The following is a 24,999-nucleotide window of genomic DNA, read 5'->3' as shown; positions in this document are numbered from 1 at the left end:
GCTTCACAGAATGCTGAAGGCCTTCTCATTCTGGGGTAAGTTGCTTCAAGTGATGCCACTGTGCCCCAGCAATGTGTCTGACTTAGAATGTCATGAGCTGAATGCATATATGATGTATGAGTATTGCTTAGTAGGTTTCCAGAGAGAGTATTATGTGTAATTATATAGTTATAGCAGTGGATTGAGAGTTATGAAGAGATTATTAGTGAATCCTGTGTAAGGATACTGCTATGGTTTTGTTGTTTATTAGCTGTGTTACTCAAAGTTGCTTTATTAAGGGAATGTGTATGGGTCTGTAAAAAAAAATAAAACACGGGTAACAATTTCCAAACAGATGGCACTGCTTTTAATGTATTAGACTTTACAGTTGTAACCTAAACTGTATCTAACAAACACCTCTCCATATAGTTACTTATCTTCCATTGTTGTTGCTGACATTTAATTCAACAATTATGCAACAGTTAAACAACAGCTGCTGCTACTTAAAACAATCATTACTGCAGTGAAACAGTGCTGTGTATGTCCAATAAGTTTTACAATTGTCTTAAATCAAACTTCTAACTTGATAGTAATACACTCTATAACAATTACGCTAATATAGCCAACAACATTTATTGTATTCTAATACCCTAATTCTATTTAACTATTCTTATATATCCTTAAAGTTTCCCTCTTACTGAAGCTTCCTTCTTATTGTAACAACTACACTGTTACCAGTGCTAGCTTCTAATTGTACCAGATTATACCTTTCTCTTATCATTACACTAACGGTATCAACTTCTACCTTACACCTTTTAACCATGCTGCTGAAGAATACTGTTTCGACTATAGCCATCACCCTGCCTCTTAAAACCTTAACTAGTTAATGTATACATGATGCTTCACCTCATTAATACACACTAAACCTCTTATCACTACTATTTAACAATTACAAACTAATGTATTCTTCTGTAAATTATATATATCATAACATTGCAGCCTTCCTTTTCATCCTTTATATACAAAGTCACATACACTAACCCAAGACCCACTTAATTCAGTGAAAAGTGCCTTAACATGCTCACTACTAGTCTCTCATACACATTGTTTTTCAAAATCAGAATAAAAGCGTGCAGAACATGCACTTCCCCTCAGATTACAGACCATCAGTAAGTAGCTCTTTCCCATTATGCTTTCATTACACTTACCCCCACAAACCCCATCTCAGCTGCAGCAGTCTATGGCTATACTCACCTCAGCTGAGTTACACACCAATAAGAAGCTCTTCATTGTGCATGTACATTTGATCTCAGAACCAGCTGCTTCTAAAATCTACAGTCATGCATTTACATTAATAATGTGTAAAATGACAGTGAATGGTGATATTCAAATGAACTCAGGTCCTACCAAGCCAATCATACAAAAGTGAGCTACAACAATGATCTAAAGTTTACACAAATGTCTGCAACAATAAATAGGCTGACAGTGGAGGATGATTTACTTGGCACAACCCAAGGATTATGAATATAACTGTCTTGGTTAAAATAGAGTTCTTGGTTGTTCTGTCATATTACTTGGTCATACCATACATTTATTTACAACAGAACTTCGAACCATATTGGTAGAAGGGTTCTTACACTAGTAAACAAAATAATTCACCTTACCTCTATCCCAGCAGCTAAAGGTAATTTGACCTCTGATACTGTCCTAAATTGGTCATTCATTCAAATTATACAACTGCCCCCCCATTAATATTCAAAAACGTGTAAATCAGAGTTATAGTAATGGAAAAAGGTCCAGTTGCCCAGACTTTTTCCATTACTATAACTCTTTTTTCACACTGTTTTGCTATGTTAAACGAGTTTAACATAGTGAGACAGCTTTAAAAAAAGCAACAGAGATTCTTCGTTGCTTTTTTTAAAGCTGTCTCGCTATGTTAAACCCATTTAACATAGCGAAAACAGTTTGTAAAAAGCAATGGAGATCTTGTGTTCTCCGTTGCTTTTGCCCACAGTTCTGATGTACTGCATAGGCATACACATACGCAGTACATCAGAACTGCCGCAGAATACCAGACAGCTGCGGAAGGGCAGCAAGGAGGCATTATACAATGCCATTATTTAAGAAAAGTAATTATTTATTTTTTAAATAATGTCATTTTATAATAGCAATAACCCATTTCTGGGTGCGGGTAATGCTGGATTTACCCACGGTTGGCTTTGTTTGGCCACTCTGGCTTCGCCCTCGTGACCAAACCACGCCAACCGTGGGTAAATCTAGCATTACCCACACCCAGGCGTGGGTTATTGCTATATTAACCTAGGAAGACATGCAAAAACAAACCTTACCACAGTATATATATATATATATATATATATATATATATATATATATATATATATATACCTCTCCCACTTCAGTCTGACTGATACAATAAAGTGTAAAAGCCATATTAGCACATTCTGAGCAGCATAAAAATATTACTCTGGGTGACATAAATCTGACTGGAAAGGTCCCTACAGAAATCAGCTTACAAGATTTCTGAACAATAACAGTATATAATTAAACTGTACAAAACAATACCTACAGTAATGCAGCTACAGGTAAATGCACACCGTTGGATGTACTGACAACAAACATAACCAATAAGCTGAAAATGTTACATTTCCTCTCAGATACTATAACTGACCACACTTCTTTTGTTTCTTGGTCTCTGAAAACTATAAAAACCACAAATGCAGCTCTTGCTGTCAAGATCCCTATCTGAAACCTCAGAGCAAAAACTACCAGAGAGATTGCAAATATATCAGTTTTTAACTGCTCTGAACACTGTAGTCCTTTCTTTCTTTTATAAGCAAATATATAAATTTTTAACTGCTCTGAACACTGTAGCCCTTTCTGTCTTTTATAAGCTTTTGGTTCCCATACAGGACAGACTTTTCCACTCACAAAAATAATATTTCAGGGAAACAAAACCCCATGGCTGACTACTGAACTGAAAAAGTTGTTAAACTGAAGAGACCATGAAGAAAAAAATCCTACAAATTCAAACAAGAAAGATGTATTTGTAGCCCTTATATGAGAAATTAGTATAATGAAAAATGCAGCAAAACTATTTTATTACAGACATTTACAAACTCTGTTATTAGAGCAAATTAAATGATTCTGGCAGCCCATTCTAACATGTAAATACCAATAAAGAGTTACCTGCTAACTCGAGCAATCTAGATATAATTATGGTATATGACATCAAAATATCTCTTCCCACGCATAGAAAAATGTTGTCTAAGAGTGTAAAACAGTTACTCTGCAGTTCATGTTTGTATTTATTGTCATATTAGTACAAGTTAGTATAATTATGAAATTTTAGATTGTATGTAATATGTTTTTAAGAACTAATTTTAAGCTGAAGTTTGATAGTATAAAAAGGGTGTGTCAAAGATGGTAATCATACACCTGAAGAAGCTAATTGTGAAAGCGCTTGTGTGCACCATTAAAGCAGTCTGCCTTTGGAGAGAAGCTGGAGCCTAGGCTTTACTTTTTTACTATTTATATAAACACTTTAATGTTTTCACCATGTTTTTGTCTACCATCAGATGCAACAAGCACAGTACAGTACTGCTTAAAAACCTTTTGCACTAAAACATTCAATCATCCAATAATTCAATTACGTAACAAACAAGTTTCAGGGCATAAAGCTATAACATTGAAACTTTTACTTGACAGCTGTGAGGATTCCATAAATGGCTACCATAAACATATTAAAATAAAAACATATTGCAACTTTTATAAATATATAAACCAATACAAAAAATGTAATTATAAATACCAATTCCATTACTATAGTCTTTTAAAATGGTACATCTAGTGGTTAATTATTACATGTAATAAAACTACAAATCTATAAACATTTATAGTATATATATATATATATATATATATATATATATATATATATATATAATGTGTTAAAAAAGGTGACATAAAAATGTAAAATTAAAAAAAAAAAAATATATATATATATATATATATATATATATATATATATATATATATATGAAACTTGAAGGTACATATAAAAATATGTATACTGTCAACTTATAAGTCTAAGCTTTTGAAAATGAACAAATAAATAATATTATAATGCAAGAAGGGTTTTTTTTTTTTAAATTGTCTCTTTATAACCTTGCCATTCTCAATTTTAACACTGGGGCTAAAGAGACATTCTTGTTAAGCCCAGGCTTCCAATACCAACAGCCAATATAGTTCTTTATATTCTATTGTGGTTTTCCATGCCCCCCCTCTTGCATCAATTGCAACTTCTTTTAAAACATAAAACTGAAACCTAGCCTTCTCACCTATTAGGGTATGTTTAAACAATGTATTCTTATCATTCTTATTCCTAATATCATAATAGTGTGCGTAAATGGGTGTGCCTTCTTTGAAGGTTGAGCATCGGGCTGGCAGCTCGGCACAGTAAAAATTCACTCCCAATCATTAGCGGACCGGAGTTCCGTTGTGGCTACCCCTAACCAGGAAAAGCTGAAAGACATTACAAAGTTCATATATCCTGGTTTTCAGTTTCATTCCATAAAAAGCTTCACAAACTTCACATAGACCTAGGTAAACAACTCCACAAATATTGCAATTAGAAAAAGTCTTAATTCTAATGTATCATTTCCTACTTTTAATAAATAATTCATCACATTGTAATATATAAGGACAAGAGGAACATCCCCCACATTTAAATTTCCCCACTTTTTTTCTGGCTTGTCTGATTAAAAATGTGTTACCTTCAAATATATATCTTTTAAATTAGGGACTTTCCAATAAATGAATTTAAGCGTTGTTTTAAAAATGACCTCCAAATCTGACAAATGTGCAAACTGAATCCATTCTTTCATAATAATAGTCTTAATAATACCTTTATCCCCATTAAAGTCTGTCACGAAGGCCCCCTTAAACTCATTTCATCCTACGTAACTGGTAACTTAAGGTTGGTAAAATCATTAATTTCCCTGTATCCCAATTATCTTTTCCCAGTAAATGGGAAAAGTTCCCCTGTCTACCTGCCAGTACATCCATTTTAATGAATTCAATTAAGTCTGGGGGGTGTCCTAACTCTAAAAACATCTCCCTAAACAATTCACATTATTTAAATAAATCTTCATCTTCTGAAGTTATCCTACTAACCCTAACAAATTGCCCCTTAACAATACTTATTTTTTGATAAAAGGGATGGGTGCTAGTATAATAAAGATGAGTTAGAAAATGTCTCTACGATAATGTGTGCACTTAAGTCCCCTAATATCAAATACTTTATGAATGGTAACATCTAAAAAATGTACTTTCTCATAACTTAGCTCATAAGTAAATTTCAAAAATTCTGTTGTACTATTAATATAGCCAATAAATTCTCTCAACTTATCTTCCATGTCACAACAAAATATAGAAATATCATCTAAATACTATTTATACAACCTCCAACTCTGAGCAAATTAGGAATTAAATATGTATGACTCTTCCCAAATTGAAAGAATGCTATTAGCATAAGTAGGGGCACAATACGCCCGCATTACAACCACACTAACTTGCTGGAAGAATTCACCTTAAAAATAAATAAAATTAATTGTTAAAACCATTTCCATTAGTTCAAGACAAATCTGAAATTAATTTTGGGTGAGTTCACCCCATTGGGAAAGCTTCCTCAAACCATTCCATACCTGCATTGTGTGGAAATATGGAAAATAAATCCACCACATCTATTGTAACAAAAATAATACTCTAATGAAACAGGGTTGGTCTAATAATTAAAAAAAAAATCCCAAGAATCCTTAAGAACTCAAGTATCTGACATCCATTTTTTTTTACTTAAAATCGAGGTACTTAGCCAAGGGGTAAATTCTAGACCTACATGCTGAAACAATTGGTTGGGGGGGCTAAAATATTCTTATGGATTTTCAGTATGCTAAAAAAAATGCTGGCACCCTAGGTCTATCCATATTCAAATAATGGTATATTTCCAAATCAATCATCCCTTCAAGCAGTAAATCACTAATACTTAAATCCTTCTTCTTATATGCCAAATTAATTCCATTTTTAGAAACTCTATTATATTTATTAATATCCCCTAGGATGTCCATAATTTTGGCCTCATAATTTATCTTAGCCATTACAACTGTCAACCCACCTTTGTCAGGCTTCATCACTCTGATAAATTTGTTCCCTCTCAACTCTTCCATTACATTTTTCTCCTCACCATTAAGATTAGAGCAAAACCTGTTAGCTAAAATTCCTTTCCTTAATTTTTCAAACATTTTTAACTGGGGATGTAATGGAGGATTAAATGTAGAATGTTTCGTCAAAGTATCACTCTCCATCTTAGGTCGTCCCTCAGGAAATAGTATTTCAAAATTCTTATTATGCAAAAACAATTTAAGGCCTATTTAAACCTTACTAATGTTACTTTTGATTTGGGGAATAAGTTTAAATCACTTAGAAAGCAATAAGAAATGTGTAGCACTAATGTTAATACTACTATAATTAAGAATGCTATAATTATTGTAGGTGAATTTAGCATTATCCTTCATTATTTCTATTCCATCACTTTGAAAATTTCCAGGAACATCCACTGAATTAATCAAAATCTCCCCCTCCCTGCAGGTTTCCCCTGGTATAACTGTAATTGTAATTTGGGGGATTTTTGTTCTTCAACCTCTCTGACCTGTGAAAGGGAGGAAACTGTAAAGGGTCCTGTATGTCAAAGTGTTGTTGATTGTTGGTTTATCTTTCATAACTGTTCAGGTGTCTATCCTCTCTCATATAATTATCTCCCTTACTTTCAACGTGCATACTATATATAGTAACTACCCCAATTCCTAACTGGGCCATGGGGCCTTTGATAACTTCTATTCTCTCTATACTCACCTAAATCCCTCTCAAGTTTCCTACTTTATCTTTTAATTAAAATCTTACACCTTTCATCAATCTTATTTTTAATATCAAAATATTTTGGTTTTTCACATTCTACCATAAACATTAAATCATTAATAATACAATTATTAGGGTTTTCAATATGCGTTAAAATGGTCACCATTTCCTTTTCATTCTGCTTGACAATTGCTCTTATGATGTCAAACCTATAACAAAAATCCTAAGCAATTCTTTAAGAAAATCGCTACCTTCCTGAACGTTGTTGGGGTATTTGTACACTCGCAGTCCCTTTAGTACAATTCCCCTCCAAATACATTTTTGAAGGTAGAAGTTATCTAAACCTAAAGTCTTGTATCTAAGTAAATAATCATGCAGTTTAAAAATATTATTTTCATAAGTGTCCGGATTGTTATTACTTCCTGGTACAGGTCCATTTTCTTCAAAAGAAAATTTCTTAGTTAACCAACTACTCAAATAACTGAAATTACACTGTTGATTGTCCTCACAGTCATAAAAGTCACCTTGATTCCATTGAGAGTGGCCCAAAACACCTCATCCATCATTTGTTTCATTGTTATCCCATCAGTGTTCATTGTTGGAAGAAAAAAAAATATTAGGAAAGCCATTTGGACTAAAGTCCGATCCTCCAGTATTATTAGCATGTATATTTTGCTCAAAAGCCATATCTGGCTCGCTCGTCACCACTTCTGGTTTCCTTTTTCACACAACACTTCCTCTAGGTGATGCAGCTTCCTGGTGACAAGCCAAAGAAGCCAAGGAATCAGAATTAAGTGAAGTATTGCATATAGGGTTCAGCAATTGAACTAATTGTGAAAGCTGCCCAACGACTTTCCTTAAATCTGCAATTTCACCTGTATGACCATCATAGGTCTGTCTGATGGCCTGCCCTTCCATAGCCTAAAACCAAACTCTTGAAACCAAAAGAGAAACGGAGGAAAAGTGCTGAATATAGCCACCAGTAACCAGACAACCAGCACTCTAGAAGCAGCTAGGCACAAATTGATGACCAGAAGAAAAACTTTAATACATCTTAAATAAAACTAAATAACATATTTGATCTTCATGGAAAGTTTTTACTTTTCAGGTCCCACCCCAACTCCCTCTGGTTAGTACAGGGATCGGTGTTAGGTATGGCAACTACCTGTTGCTAAACAAAGTAGTACCTGCCTAGAAGGCCCAGTCTCCAGTTATTACAATGATGTGTCTGTTGCCAGTTTTCAAGAAAATAATTTTGCAGTCATGCACATAATTGCAAGCAACTAGATTTGTATCTATATATAGGGCGTGGTAATACTGCACACTACCCACTGAAATGATCCACTCATCTTACCTTTTTTTTTGTTTGTTTGTTTTACTTATTTATTACAGTGATTGGGCTACAGATGACAGTCATTGGCAACAACAGGTCCCCAAAACATTAATGGAATCAAAGTCTCTCAACCTTTAGTAGCATTTTTTGTTTTGTAGGTATTTTTTGTAAGATGTGAGTTAGGCTCAAATGGATATGACAAGAAACAACTGTATAAGAGTTCAACTTGCCAAACAGTGCATGCATATATCACAAAAGCTGGAACTAGCCATCTAACAAAAAAGCTGTTAAAGATAAAAGGTGGGAATAATCACTTTTTAATGCAATGATGCTTTCTATAATGTCTTTAAATGTCAATGGTCTCACAGATAAATACAAAAAAGAAAGAGTAGTGAACTATCTTAAAATATATAGAGTGCAAATAACTCTGCTACAGGAGACACACTTGGAAAGAACTGAACATGTGAATTTGGTAAAGAAAGGTTTACAGCATGGTTATTCAGTGGAATACCTGTGACAAAGGAAAAGAGGAGTACTTATATTAATTGCAAGAGGAGCTTGAATAGCGATAGAAGAGGATAAAAAATATAATAAAGATAGATTTGTAGTACTAAGGGGCTACTGGCAAGGGAGGAAGATTATGCTGGCATGTATATAATTATATTCCACCTAAAACTGTAATAATGGAGCTTAAGAAAATTCTGGGAGAAATAATCTGCTTTTAGCAGGGAATATTTCTTATAGGTGGGGACTGGAATTTGATTTGCAGCAGTGAAGATGTCCCTTGGGGGCTAAGAAGGGAAGATATAACATAGGAGAGTAGATTTTTGAAAATAAAATGAATATATTTTGCATGGAAGATGTGAATTCAGTACTAGGAGTTTGGAGGGTATTTAAATATTATTCCAAGATACAAAAACTGGGCTAGGATAGACATAATTTACATTTCACAGAAACAAGTGCATTTAATTGAAAGTCTTGATACACACCTAGTAACTATTTCAGATCATGTACCAATAGTAACTAAAAGAAAAACAGAGGGTGATAGAAAAAAAAATGAGACACTGGGACTTTCCCACCTTTCTTTTGAAAAAAGAGGAATTTAAGGAATGGGTAGTGGAACTATACTATGAAACTATGAAACTATGAAATTATTCAGGAGCTATTGGAGAATATATATATTTTTTCTGAAAATATAGCTAGGGATTGGGATTAAATTAAAGTGGAGTTTAAAATAGGGTAGAAATAAAAGAAAGGGAGATATGGTTAAGAAGTAACAAAATGTTAAAGTATTGCAGAATAGGGGGAATCAACTCACAGAACAAGAAAAGGAGCACCTGCAGAATGCTAAAGAGAAAATAAGAGATTACCTTGATAATATGCATGAGTTTAGAAAGATTGCTGTTAAGCAACTGCTTTTTGATAATAACTCTAGAGCACAGAAATTTTTAGCACAACGACTCAGGCAACAGAAAGTAGAAAGGGTTGTCACTAAGCTTAAGGAGCCTACAACAAGGAAGATAACAAGAGATCCTGTATAGGTATTAGAACTATTTCAGAAAATCAATGAAAGTTTGTATAATGCAGAAAAATATGGAAATCAAGAAAAAGGTACAAATGGAAATGTTTATGGAAGAATTAAATATGCCAAGGCTAGAGGTAGATGAGGCTCAATTACTAACAAAAGAGGTTAAGAGGTATGAATAACCAGTTGTAATGTTTGGCTGGTATTCACTGAATGTTTATTTAATGAACAGAACTGTTAAGGTCTTACCAGTCCTGTATTTGTTTTATGCCATCATTTTATTAGAGTGGTCCTTTTTCACTTAGCATTATTATCTTCTAGGTAATCTGCATGATTTGTTAAAGACATATGCATTTCTTAAGAGGTGAATTATAGTGTTACATCAGAAATGGATGTCTGGGAGACTATTCTTTAAGCTGGAATGTATCTATTAATATAGTTATCAATTTATTGAACAGAGATGTGTATAATGGGATGGCCAACCAATTTAAATCTGATACTCATAAAGGTTAGTTTATCACATTAATTGGTTGACTTACAGGCTTTCAATGTATTAAAGGATCCTCTTGAACAGAATATTATGGTTTTTGGATCTAGTTAAAATATTAGGCGGTAGTGTCATTAAACGGAACAATTTATAAAAGAAAACCAACAGGGTAGGTGCTTGGTCTTTGAGTGCTAAACTACTTAAATTAGTTTGGTCAGGCTGAACTAACGTAAAATGGAACTTCTAAGTTGTATTTGTACATGCTTGAAAGTCTTTGGGTGTCCCTGTCTGAACAGAACACAGCTGTCTACTTGAGTGGTAATGCAACTGGATGATTTGAAGAAGGAGCAGCTGTTCAGGTAAGACTTGAACATTTGGATTTCTCCTTAGAGGCTAGCCATGCTGTTGTGCATTACACTTTTAAAAAGATGAAAGAAGGTTGCATGATGTTAAAAAAATTGCATCTTAATGGAATTATCCTTCCAGTGATTATAGTTTGAATGAAAATAAATAAAATTTGCTATGATACCTGTTTTTCTTTCTTTTTTTTTTTTTATAGGTAGCCCATCAAATATGTTTGAAGTGAGCAGGAACATTAGATGAGCTGGCATTGGTGTAATGAAAATGATGATGTATGTTTGAAGAGGATGGCCGAGAGCTATTTATTTTAAGTGCTTATGTTTGGCGATGTGTTACAATTCTGATGTCATCTCTTGCTGTGTGTGTGGGTGGTAGGGAATCTCAAAGATGATTGTGACCTGGTGTGTGCCAAGTTAAATAATTATTGTACGAACATTTCCAAAGCATAGCATTTGAGAAGTTTGAGTTATTGTAAGTCAAATAGTAGGATACTGTATAAAATTATGATTTTTAAATGATCAATTGAAATATATATATAGCTACAAATAATTTGAATATCAGGATCAGGAGTTGCAGAAGACACAAGAATATGGCAATAAGCATTAAGTTGTCTAAAAAGACAACAGACACAGTATTGGATACCTGAAAGTTAATAGTGGGAAGATAGGAAGGTAGGAGGGAGGCAGTAAGAAAGGCAAGGAATAAAGTGGAAAGAGGACTGTACATGAAGCATCATTATCATACAGTTATAAGGTGCCAGATGTGGTAATCGCAATGGCTCAGTAGTAAGATCCCTGCTGTTCTCTCTCTGTGTCTGTGGGAGTTTTCTCCATGTACTCCAATTTTCATTCTAATTTTAAAAATGTACTTGTCTGGGTTGTGTCTGAAAAAGGTCTATGGGCTTGCCCACTTACCTTGCTAACAAATGTTAAATAAATAAATGCAGAATATGGTAGTATGAAATATACTTAGTGTGATTACTAAGGTAGAGCCTGCATCGGTGTACTTTAGGTATGATGAACAATATCTTAGCCATTTAATAATGTAACACCTTATGATTTTAGAGAGACGTATCCAGCTTCTACCCTGACTCCATGTGAAAAAATGGGAAAAAGGGGTTGTGGATGGATCTATCCAGCTTCTGGAGGTATTTCCATGTAGTTTTGTATCAGAAAGTACTGTATTACTGAATAGGCTTAAACTAATCCTTAGTTCTAGAACTGGTGAGTGTATGGAATGAATAGTTATAAAGTGAAGCATCATTGTACATACATGATTTTTTTTTGTCAATTACCAGATTCAGACATTAAGGTTATAATGACTACATCCAGTTCAATGTAATTATTGATAAATGCTTTATGCATTTGTCTGACTTATGCTCAGACTTTTTTTTTTGACTGGAAGGACAGCAAAGTTGATTTAAAAAAAAAAATCAAAATACATTTTTTAGGACATGAACAACTGATTTGTTCTGATTATAAGGGGAACCATATACCATAATTTTGGAAGTCACTGTGTAATGCATCCATCGTGTTTTTTTTTTAATTAATTCCCCGATGTGATGCTCCTTTTTAGGAATACACTTTTGAGTTAATGCTGCATTGTATACCAGGCAAATTCTTCTGCATGATTAAGCTGTAAAAATGGCATATAACGGCAGTTCACAAACTCTTTCTGAGTAGTTTAGATTATCTATCTCTGTTATTTTCTAGTAAGGAGTCATACCTTTTCAAGTTTTTTTCAAGTGGTACACCGATTTCTCTGGCATGATTAGACATACCCTTAAGAACTGAATAGCCGAATATGGTTTTCTGACTTTGGTAACACATGTGGGTCAAACTTTTAACTGCTGTTTACCACGACCCTTAGCTCTTTATTTTATTTTATTTGTACTTTGTTGACTGGTTCTTTTTTGGCCGTATTCTTCTGATCTTCTGACATCAGATTTGCGTGTGCTGCCTGTTGACACACTGACCTTGATTCTTTAATGGAGTTCATTACATTGTTTTATTTTGTATTACACTGGAAGTTAAAATATCATCTGTTCATCTTACTGATATCTCAGGATATCAGACATTGCCTTACCACAGATGTTGTAGAGCAATGTTCAGTGTTTGAGGCCAAATGACTCAAATAAGAGAGAAGTGGTGTTTTCTTTTAAAGTTCTCTCTTTTTTCTGAGTTTGTGTTATCTTGGAGGTAGTTTATGCAGAGAATGGGATTGTGGAGGCAGGGCCTCAATATCAGAACATGTGGAAGGCATAGCCATCCTGCAAAAGTAATGGCTTTTTAACATTTTGTGATTTTTGTGTGTGTCATATGTTAATATGATGTTGATTCGTGATCTAGATATTTCAGTTACCATGTTTGGCATCTCACGTAAGGGAGGATTACAGATGCCACAAAATATGACCTACAAGTAGTTGCATGATGTTGGTGTGGTTGTGAGTTTTTATTTATAATTTAGCAACAAAGCAAATCTGGCAAAATTGAATGGTTAGCTAATAACTAAATGTGGTGTTCATCTTTTGAATTAAATTAAAACAATTACAATGGTATTAAAACAAAGTGTTCTGGGGACTTCCAAGATAGCTATACATATAATAACAACTTAATTCTAGCTCTCCACTGTGAAAACAGAAACTCAGAAGTGATAGCCAGTAAACCCATATTTTTTTTATTTTTTTAAACAAGAATCAGCTTTATTAAATTATCATATATGAAATAGGCAATCTTGCATTTAAATAAATGAAAATAAACCATAGTGACACTATCTCAGTTTCAAACATTATACATTTCAAGCCGTGCTGACATAACTATAGCTGCAAAGATTCTACATCACTTTTAATATATCCAGTCACTGTTAGTCAACCATTACATTGCTCAATTAAATCCTGCCTTCTTTTAAACCTTGTTCCTCTTCTGCATGTATAGATTCCACATTTCCCATTTTCCTGTATAATTTCCTCATAACCTTTTCTAAATATCCCAGTTCCAGTTGTTTTATCTCTTTTACTTAGTTGCTTCTAGTTAAGTTGGTTTAGACTTTGATTTCCATTTTTTAGTAATTGCTTTTTGGCATAATTAGACTGAACAAGGCCTTACGATGTCTAGGCAATTCTGATTCTGCATCATAATTCAAAAGAAAAATGTATTTCACTAGTCACTCCCATTTTCGCACCCAGCATCTCCAACAGAGCAGTCTGCAGGTGAAACTTTAAAGTCTGCCAACTCATTACACTCTCAGAAAATATGTTCCCATTTATCTCTTTCTTCTCCATCACACCTTCAACATTTGCTGTCAACCAAAGGAATAATTCTTTGGAGCCTACTTGGGGTATAAAAATAGCTATGTAAACACTTCCAGGCAAAGATCCTAAATCTTCTAGATTCTGTTGCGTATTTAGGAGGCATACATATATCCCCTATGCTGTTTCTTTGTGAATTGCTTATCCAATCTCTCTTCCCAAGCCTTCCTAACCTCCTCTGATGATTCTTATAGTTATCATGCAATATTTTATATGTTTTACCAATTATTCCTTTCTTAACAGCAACTTCTGTTCTAGATTCTACTAAAAACTCTACCAGTGCTGGTCTTTCATTTAGGACCCCATGTTTCTTTCTCTTTGTCTATACCCTGATATCAATCCTCAATAGGGAAGGCAATCTCTAACTTAGACCAAATAAGTTCTTGGCATCTTCACATTCTATTACCTTTCCCTCTTTAGTTATTTGCTCCCAATATCTTGGTTCCTTTGCCAGTTTTCTCCAATGTATTCCAGCCCACTGTTGCCTATTGTCTGTATCACTAATTGCAGTTATCCCTATCGGCAGAATCTCATTTCTCCATGCCCATGTTGGCTTAGCTCTTAGAATACCTTCTGCTGCTTTATGAATATTATTCTCCTTAAACATCTACATCCATAATCCCAGTTTCTCCCTGTTGCTTGAGCTACCCCCTGTTTCATCATCATCTCTTTCTACTTTGAATTATAGTTTTCTGATCATGCTACATATAGGAGCCTTTACTGTTGTGCTCTGAAATATCCCTTCAACTCGGGTAATCCCAACCTTCCCTGTTCTATTGGAATAATAAGCTTATCCCACTTGACTCTTGCTGTCTTCCCTCCTCAGATAAAATCCTTCAGCTCTTTATTAATTGCTATCCACAACTTCTCCTCTGGGTGATAAAAAAATGCCTGACCTGTGTATAAAGCTAAAAGGACTAAAAATATTTTGACTGTTTGTATCCTACTATTGATATCCATACAACAGAGCTTGCATTTTCTCAGTTTTTGTGTTATCTTTTGTTTAGTCTCTTCCCACATAGCCTTAGCTGCCACACCTGTATCATTTTTAATCCATATTCCTAAATACTTCATTTTATCATGTCCCCATATGTATGGATATGGCTGAACCAGTTTGTATGCGGGTATATAATTCACTGCTATTGCTTTTGTTTTATCTTCATTAATTTTATATCCCGAAATTTTTTGAAATTCTCTCACTATCTTCCACAGCACTGTAATGTCCCCTTTCTGGTTTTGTCAGGTATAAAATAATATAATCTGCAAATAGAACAAGCTTTTCTTGACTACCATACCAATTATATCCTTGTATTTCTGAGTCTCTTATTTTCTTTGCCAGTGGTTCTAAACATGTTTGCCTCCTCTTGGATCTGATGAAGTCTTGTTTACTATTTTAAGATAAATCACTTATCTTTAATGTATTTGTCATTTTGTATATTGAAATTTGAGCTTTACTAGTCTGACCAACCTTTTATTGCTTAACCTAAAGCTGTGACCTCCTGCGGATATGCTTTATTTTGCTTTTATTTAGTTTGTTGGTCTGTGATACCTCTCAGCCGTCCCTGATTTTCAGGGACATCCTGATTTTGACTCAAATTTTAGCTCAGCCCCTCTTAATCCCTGTTAAAACTGGTGACTTTTGGAGGAAAGGTAGTGAATTAAACTTAATAAATAATGGCGATAATTAGAGCTATAGACTTCTTTACCTCATAAATGTATATTGTTTCACATTATCTTAATCTGTCAATGTTTCAAGCTAATAGCACCAATATTTTAAAAGTGGCCCTGATTGTCCCTGATTATTTCCGTTTGTCCCTGATTTTGTTGAAATTCACCCTTGACTGGTTGAGAGCTGACTGGTATAGCAGTCAAGAAAAGTTGGCTCTATTTGTAGGTAATGTTATTTCATACCCAATACAACAAGAAAAGTAAATTTCAGTGTTGTGGAACATTTTGAGACAGCTTAAAATATTTTGGGGATACAAAATTAATGAGGCTAAAATAAAGGCATTAGCTGTAAATTATGTACCCACACACAAACTGGTTCAGCAATATCCTAAAATTAGGTACTTTGGAGTATGTTTTAAAAAATGATTCTGGGTTGGCAGCTAAAGAAATGTGGGAAGAGATTAAACAAAAAAATAATATAAAACAGAGAAATTGGAAACTGTTATATGGATATGGACAGCAAGATACAAACAGTTAAAATGTTTTAGTCCCTTCAGTTTTATACACAGGTCAGACATATTTTTATCAACCAGAGGAGAAGTTGTGGACAGCAATTAATAAAGAGCTGAAGAATTTTATCTGGGAGGGGAAGATGACAAGAGTCAAGTGGGATAAGCTGATTCTTCCACTAGAACACGGTGGTTATGGATTGTCTGATTTGAAGGGGTATTTCAGAGCTAGACGGTTAAAGCTCCTATACATAGCACAGACATTTACCTATAATTCATAGTGGAAAGAAATGATGATGAAACAGGGGGGAAGCTCAAGAAGCAAGGAGAGCCTGGGATTTTGGATACAGATCTTTAAGGAGAATAACAATAACCATACAGAATATTATATAACAAAGGAAATGATTTTTTGAGCTACGATACAGAATCAGAAATATTATATAGCATCCAAATGGAGAGATGAAAAGACAGCAAGCAAAGGAGAGTAGTAGTGCTGAAATTGAATTCATCCTCAAGTCTTGGTGAGTACCTTCACGAGGTGGACCCTGTTTTCACAAAATCTCACCAAGGCGACATTGATATATAGACTGTATTTATATAGCATATATCTTGGACAGAAGTAGGTCAAAAACTAAAAAAAGGTGACAGTGTAGAATATTCAAAATATGGAAACATTCCTACAATGGGGCCAAAAGGAAGTAGCAGTCCACAAAAATCACAAAAACTGATAGGCCAAAGAAGAGCCATAAAGATAATAAAGTGGACTATTGAGGATAATAAATAAATTATGTATTGTTACTATTAAGCAAAAAGCCCAGAATTTTCAGACACAAGTTATACAAAGTGATTAAGAAAGAAATTAGAGGAAAGAAAAATACTTCCGCAAGAAAAACTGTCAGAAGCTTCAAATGAAAATTTGTGTTCATCAATACAATAGATTTGTGAGAAACAGTATATAGATGAAGAAACCTTGATCTGTTTGGAAGAAAAAGCATCTGAGGAAGTGCAAAAATATACACAACAAAACCAAGAGGTATTTGAAAAGTATAAAAAATAAATATGGACATGGGAAAGAAAGAGAGATCTGATATGGTTAGGGTTACTCTGATGAAGTTTCCGTATGTTGGAAATGAAAGCGCTTAATGGAATCACTGCATTTACTAATAAACTTGGTGTTTGTTAAAAAAGTTGGCGTGGTTAATTTTGGACTGAAGAGTCAATTGGAATTGTGATTTATCGTTACGCTAGTGGGACTGCCTTCATTGGATTCTGTACAGACGGGGAATATTACATTTTATTATTTTTTTCTTCTTCTCCGTTTTTTCCATCATGTTGTGATTACTAGATCTGATATGGTGCAATAAATATGCAAAAGAGAAAGCCAAATTAATTAATGTAAAGAAGGCAGCCCCAAAGAGATTTGAAGAGAAATACAGGCAAAGGCATCCAGGTATGGAAAATTTCACAATAAAAAATAATATAACAAAGATGGAACGTAGAAAAGAAGATCAGTAAAGTAGAAGTTAAAAAAATAGAATTTGAAGTTATGGAGTGCCTGCAAAGTGAAGGATTTGATGTAGAAGGTCTAACACAGGTTACATCACAACAGGATGGAGGGAGTCCCCAAAGCAGAGAGAAACAGGAAGATCAGGAAACATCTGAAGAAGAAATATGAACATGAGAAAGAAAAAGAGATTTACTATGGTGTAATATTTATGCAAACGAGAAAGCAAAACTAACCAATAAAAAAAGCACCAAAGATATTTGAAGAGAAACATAGACAAAGGAATCCGGACATGGAAAACTTTACAATACAAAATATAGGAAGACAAAGAACAAAAGTAATAAAAGAGATTAGTAATGGAGAAGTTAAAGAAATAGATCATTGGTAATAGATATAACATGTAAAACAGTCTGTGATATTATAGGTGTGATGCCCCCCTCTGGGCCAGTAATCAGGGACCCTAAATCCTCACTGACAAAGGAGAGGGATATTCACTTGGAGCAAAGATAGATACATACAATGTTTCCAGATGCAGCTCTCTGCATCAAGCACAATTTCCTTTAAGAGCACACAGGGAACACACTCAGTCCTGGGGTTGGTCTCTCTCTCTCTCTCTCTCTCTCTCTCTCTATCTCCAGCCCCCCCCCAAGTGTCCAAGCCAAGTCCTTCAGCACCCTCTCTGTGAAACCAGGGCTTTGCATCCCTGCTCAAAGCAGCTGACACACAAACACTCTTTGAGATTTGATTCTCTCACACACACACCCTGGGAAGGCTGGCACAGACTTACAAGCTATGCCCCCTTCTGCTCAGACTATAAGGTAGTTAAACTGCCACCAGATACTCCAACGGCAGCTACTCTAAGGATCTTACAAGGGTACCCAATTATACTGAGTGAAATTAATATTAATACTAATGATAGTGTTTGACCAATGCAGTAAAGCTTTCAGGAGTGGCCACAGGGTCACAAAATAGACACAAGTACTCTGAAAGGTTAAAATATTTTCTAAAAGACCAGCCAAAATGAAAAGTTTAAAATTATTTAATAACTAATAAAAGAACATGAAAATACAGAATATCTACTTACAATAAACACCATTGTTTCAAACAAAGGAAATATTAAAATAACACAAATGAGCAGATTCATACAGATAAAGAATAACACTACTTAACTAATCTCACTATATTTTTCTGACTGATCTAAAGAATTACTATCCCCTGGTCATTTACTAAAGCAAGGCAAGATGAAGCAGGTGAGTTATTCTTCTACGTCAGGTTTCAAAAACAGACTGCCCTGAAACTTCAGTCACATCTAGTATTAAAACATCATTTCAGTGATGTATTACAGAATGACATCACATGCATCTGGTCATCTGACTTCTGATTCCCATACTACCCTCTTTACTAGAAACGTCCAGAAGTTAGCACAGATGTGTTACCTTACACATCTAGAGCTTTGCTAAAATATGTTGCAGCTTCTGAAAGTCATAAAACCATTTCAGAACTTCCACTCTTCCAGGGTAGCAATTAGTTCACTACTAAGGACAAAACAGCAAGGATTCCTAGTCCTTGTTTTCACAGACATTTTTTCCTCTGGCTGCAATCAGAACTGTAAGATACAATTTTTATGGCCTACCAGGTAATTTAATTTCAAACTATTTTTTAAAGTTAGCTGGACTAAGACTAACCTCTTCTCTTACAGTATCCTCTGTTACAATATATTAATTTCCACAGTTACAATACAGTCTGGCATACAGGTTCATTTTTCTTTCTGTCCAGCAGGACCCACTGTTGGTACATTTTTTAAACACAAACAGCTTTACAAGTACATTTTTCAACACAAGTGTCTGTACAAATCAGTTTGATATACAAATGACATATAATTATTTACAAAATTCCAGCTAGCTATGCTGGCATATGTTACACATCCCATGTTCAACTTCTCCCGGCATAGCTGGCAATACCTCACATTGTCACAATAAGCGCAAACTGTTTTGTATGCTTCATTCATGTAAAACAGTTTGTGATATTATAACCATGTTGTTAGTGTGGTAGTAATGCTTCTAGCTTTCTGTAAATGAAGAGAAGTGATGGTAAGCATGTGGACAAAACATTTAGTGCCAACAACTAGGAGTTCATCTACACTTGAAAAGCTGCTGGGAAAAACTTTAGCATATAAGTATTAAAATGTGGACTGAGCTTCAAAAAACCTGACCTGTACGTAACTTTCTAGCAATATACCATAGAAAGGTCAAGCCATGAAATACAAATATACTTTATCCTGTAACTCTGGGTTTGATTCTATTGTTTTCACTTGTTATCTGTGTGATATCTGATGGATGTAGGAGGAGGACCATGTGAATGGGACGAAAACAAGTCAATGAACCAGTGGTTTTGGTTCACTCTTGAAAAGAGGCATATATGTCTAGCTGGCTTACCCAGTTACCAAATTAATTTAAAAATGTATATGTAAGTATTTGGTAATGGTAACTGACTGCTGTGTTTAGATCTATTTCAAAGTATCGAACGGTCAAATTGTCCAATCTAATATGGTCGACAATTCAGTCTGTCGACAAAAAGCCCAAACCCAAACAACACCCGCAAACAACAGAAACATTGCTTTTTCAGAAGGGCAAGCTTCCCTGCACCCCCCACATCTACTGCTAATTATATGAACCAGCTCCGAGATCACATTACAGTGGGGAAAAGGGCAAATCCCCTGATCCCCACTGTACTGAGATCTCAGTCAGAACAGTTCAACAGACTGAACTGTCAACCATATGGATTTAGACAATCTGGCCACTTGATAGTTTGAAACAGGCCCACTGAAATTCATACAGTCTGGTCCTGGGGTTAGTAATTATCAGGCATCCAGCATCTTTGCAGCATTATAATACAACACTGTTACCTTGTACAATTACATTTGTACAAACATACTGTAAAAGAGTTCAGCTCATACTGGAAAACACAGATAAATATTGTTCAGACACTGAAGGTCTACTAGTGTTGGAGTCATAATTATTAATCAGTACGATAGTAGCTAACATCGGACCTTTCACAAAACAGTGAAGAATGGGATGCTGTAAAGTTCTAATAGCAGTGAATCTCAGGTGTGCTAGAATGAACATAATGCATAAATGTTAGAGCTAATCCACTATGCTTTAGATGAGACCACAAGCCATGAGTGAGACTTTGAAATTACTATCAAGAGTAGCAGATATTGAAAGCCATTAATAAACTAGTGCACAGCCTTTATAGTCATGAGACATCTTCAGCAGAATGGCTTCTGTTTTCCTTTATTACACACTGCAAGTCTGCATGCTTTATTTCAATATGGATTACAGATTATCATTTCTGAAACATCTCAGCACTATCCTGCATGAAAGGTAATACAGACTTTATAATATTTTATTCATTGTGATCTGTGACTGGATTTATCAGTAAGCTGCAGTTTAATGCACAGCTGGGCATCTGCTGTGGATTTATTTTTATAAGTTTATTAACTTATAGATTTATAGGTTCATAGGTTGGTACTAGGCTATCGGCCCTAGGGCCTATACAAGTCTAGCCATAATAATTCCCTGGATATTTCTTCCCGCAATATTTACTTTCCTGGACCCCTGTCCAGCAGGGCGACTGATGTGATCCCCCAGGTTAATTTCCTATCTCCCATCCAATCGTCAATGTTATTTTTGAAGTGCGCCAAGGAGGTGCTCTGCTTGACATGTATGGGCAGTCTATTCCAGAGTATGGGTTGTCTCTGGGTCAAGAACCTATCCCTCCAGCATGTTTTGTTCATTGTGATGACAACGTTTAGATCCCTGGAGCGTGTGGCTCTGAGGGATTGAGATTTCTTTAAGTGGAGCATGTCCAACATCTCAGGGTTTGACATGGCCTTGTGTGTTAAGCAGAGATCGCCTCTGAGTAGACAATATTACACAAGAGTATAGCTGGAGGTTTTTTTAGATGATCAGTATAGGGCATCTGCTTTACGCCTGTGATTATTTTAGTGAGGTATTTCTGCAGCCTTTTCAGCTGCTGCAGATGTCTTGTGAGGTACATACCAAACGGGGGTTGTACTCTATAATGGGTCTAATGAGGGATGAGTACAGTGGGACAATGACCTTCTTTTTTCTGGATGAAAAGCCCTTAGTGATGGGGTGTGCCACATTGAAGGATTTCCTGACTGTTGTGGCGATGTGGTTATCAAAGGTGAGACCACTGTTCATCTGTGTCCCTAAGTCTCTCATCACACTTTCGTTGTTTCGTGTATTGCCACCTATGTGGTAATTCATGGGTACATGGTTTTTCCCAAAGGGGATAACTATACATTTCTTGAGTCATGTGCTTGGTGCATATAAATACTATACTAAAGGCATTGAGGAATTATGCCAAGTTTTAATTTAAAAAAAAAAATTAATTTGCCTATGCAGGTAAATAATGGATTGAGTCTTTTGACTGCATAATCAGTAGTCTGATCATCTGATGGTGTTCTTTTACACATAGGAACTGTTTCTAGTGACTTGGTTTTCACAATCCTGTGTCAAATGATTTCAGCTTATTTCTATTTAGACATAATTATGTAGTTATTTGGGGAGAGTTGGGGAAGTGTAATCTACTTGGCAGTCCAGTTTGAAGTTGGAAATAATTAGTTTTAAATGCAGGTGTTGAAATGCATGTACATAAAATTAGATTAGAAGGAACAACTGTATGAAAATATGCAAACTATGGTGGTTGATAAGTTCATTAATCAGATTTTGAGATATTTTTATATGAATAGAATTTCTAGATCTCATCTTGCTCTGTCCACTTGGCATTACACCCTCCACGACCACTTTAGTTTGTCTGGGAATTCATGCAGTCCAGCCTCACCTGTGACTGGTGAAAGATTTAAAGTTGAGACAAAGATTAACATTTCAGCTGTATTAGTTTTATCTCCTCCGAAACAAGTGGCTCACATAACTAGTCATAATTAATTGATAATACTGATTGGTCCTATAAATAGCAGGGATAATAGCCTTGGTATATTTGGGACCCCACATTTAATTATATTGTTCCTTGGGCACAAGGGATGTTGGGTATAATGCATTATGAACAGCCTGTCTGTTTGTGTTTTAATTTAAAGTACAGTTAACAAACAATGTCCTGTTTAATATTTGACATGCTGTTGTAGTTTTATCTCCACCTGGTTTAGATTAAGTGAGTGGATTTTAAGGAAAGCCCTTAGAGAGTACATAAATAAGGGTCCTTAGCTGGAAGCAATCTTTTAATTGCCAGAAGCTCATTTGCTGTCCCTAAATACAAAGCCCCTGCTTTTGATGGTTTGGATAACTGTTTTCAAGGGTCATTGTATAGATTGTTGATAGCTTTAGGCTTGATTTTTTTCCTAGGTACTTTTTATCACCTGCTGCTTACCAGACATTCCTCTGCGTGACAACAGCCAATGGTGGAAGGTCGTCATCCACTCATCTCAGGTGTTTTCTTTACTTCTCCCTTACCCCCACCCCTGGTGGCTAACATGCATGCATGCTCACAAATGTAAGGCCTTGCAACACCTTTCATTTGGGTGTGTATATTCCTGCACATGCCACATAATGGCTACTGCATGACCACAGCTTGGCAGCACTATCTGTGGCTTGTACACTGCATACCATGCATCTCTCTCCAGTACGTGTCAGCATTGCAGATGACCTAATTACCTTCCTCGCCCCAGGAAGGGTGAGCTGGCATTGGCTGCCTAACTTCCCTGCCTGGCACAGAAAAGTACAGTTTTGTACCTACCATAAATGTAGATGTTCGAGGATTCCATTGCTGCAGTCCTGACTATTGGGTATAGTCCGCGTCCAGTCGGCCCGAATACCAGAGTATAAGGCTGACGTCGGTCAGGGCGCATTAGACTGACGTCAGTACGTCAGGGTACTAATGCGCATGACCGACGTCATATCCTCAGTCTTTTCTTGCCCCAGATGTCAGAAGACCCTAAAAAGACAAGTCCCAAAAAACCTGCACCAAAAACATGAACAATATATACAACAATATATACAAAAATATAAGCATGTAAACTCACCTACACAACCACCCCTAAATACAGAGGGGAAGGAGGGAGGGTAAATTGGACTGCAGCAATGGAATCCTCGAACATCTACATTTATGGTAGGTACAAAACTGTACTATGTTCTTCGTCTTCCATTGCTGCAGTCCTGACTATTGGGTAGAATCCCAAAGCAGAGGTAAGGGAGGCTGGCAAATCATAAGGAAGTAGGAGCTGACAACATGCCTTGCAAAACAGCTGTGGCAAAACCAGCCCTAGACTTAGAGTAGATAGGAAGGTGATAATGCTTAGAGAAAGTATGCACTGAACTCCAAGTAGCTGCTTCCAAAATATCCTTAGTTGCCACCCCCCTTAGAAATGCTGTTGAAGTGGCAGTAGCCCTAGTGGAATGAGGCCTAATCCCAGCTGGAATCTCCTTGCCATGATGGGAATAACAAAATGCAATGCAAAAGCCAATCCACCTAGAAATAGTTTGTTTTGACACAGGCTTGCCCTGTGAACTCAAAGCAAAAGAAACAAACAATTGCTGAGACTGCCTAAAATCCTTAGTCCTGCTTAAATAATAACGCAATTGCCTGTGTACATCTAAAGTGTGCAAAATCTTTTCCCCTTTATTTTGAGGGTCTGCAAAAACGTAGGCAAATGAATAGTTTGGTTTAAAGCCACACTAGAAACCACCTTAGGCATAAAAGAAGGATTAGTGCGTAATGATACCCTATCCTTATGGAAAATCAAAAAGGGCTCTACTGCCATAAGGGCCTGCAACTCAGATACCCTTCTTGCAGAAGTAATAGCCAACAGAAAAGCAGTCTTCCATGACAAGTATTTCAATTCAGCAGTAGCTGCAGGCTCAAAAGGTTGTAGAGTAAGTTTTTCCAACACAAAATTGAGATCCCAAGCAGGAGTAGGAGCTCTACGTTGGGGTCTTATATTCTTTGCCCCTCTAAGAAACTGCTTGAACAAAGGATGCGAAAACAAAGGTGGGTCACAATCATAGTGAGCTGAAATTGCTGCAGCATGAATCTTAATGGAAGAGAAGGACAAACCTTTGTCCAATAATTCAGTAAGATATTGAAGAGCCACACTCAAATTAGGCTCAGAAATCTCCAAATTCTTTGCTGTACTCCAAAATAAAAATCTCTTCCATTTTTCTGCGTACACTCTCCTTGTACTAGGTCTTCTAGCTTCCATAATCACATTTAAAACTTGTTGAGGAAGTTGAGACCTGCTGTGTTTCAACACAGAATATGCCAGGCTGTTAGATGAAGAGAGTGAAGCTTGACATTGAGCAGATGACCGTCCTTCTGAGATAACAGATGAGGAATCACAGGTAAAGGCCATGGAGGCT

This window comes from Protopterus annectens, chromosome 1.part1, assembly GCF_019279795.1.
Source record: "Protopterus annectens isolate FY-2018-M chromosome 1.part1, PAN1.0, whole genome shotgun sequence".
Lineage (NCBI taxonomy): Eukaryota > Metazoa > Chordata > Ceratodontiformes > Protopteridae > Protopterus > Protopterus annectens.
Note: the sequence above shows the minus strand (reverse complement) of the source record.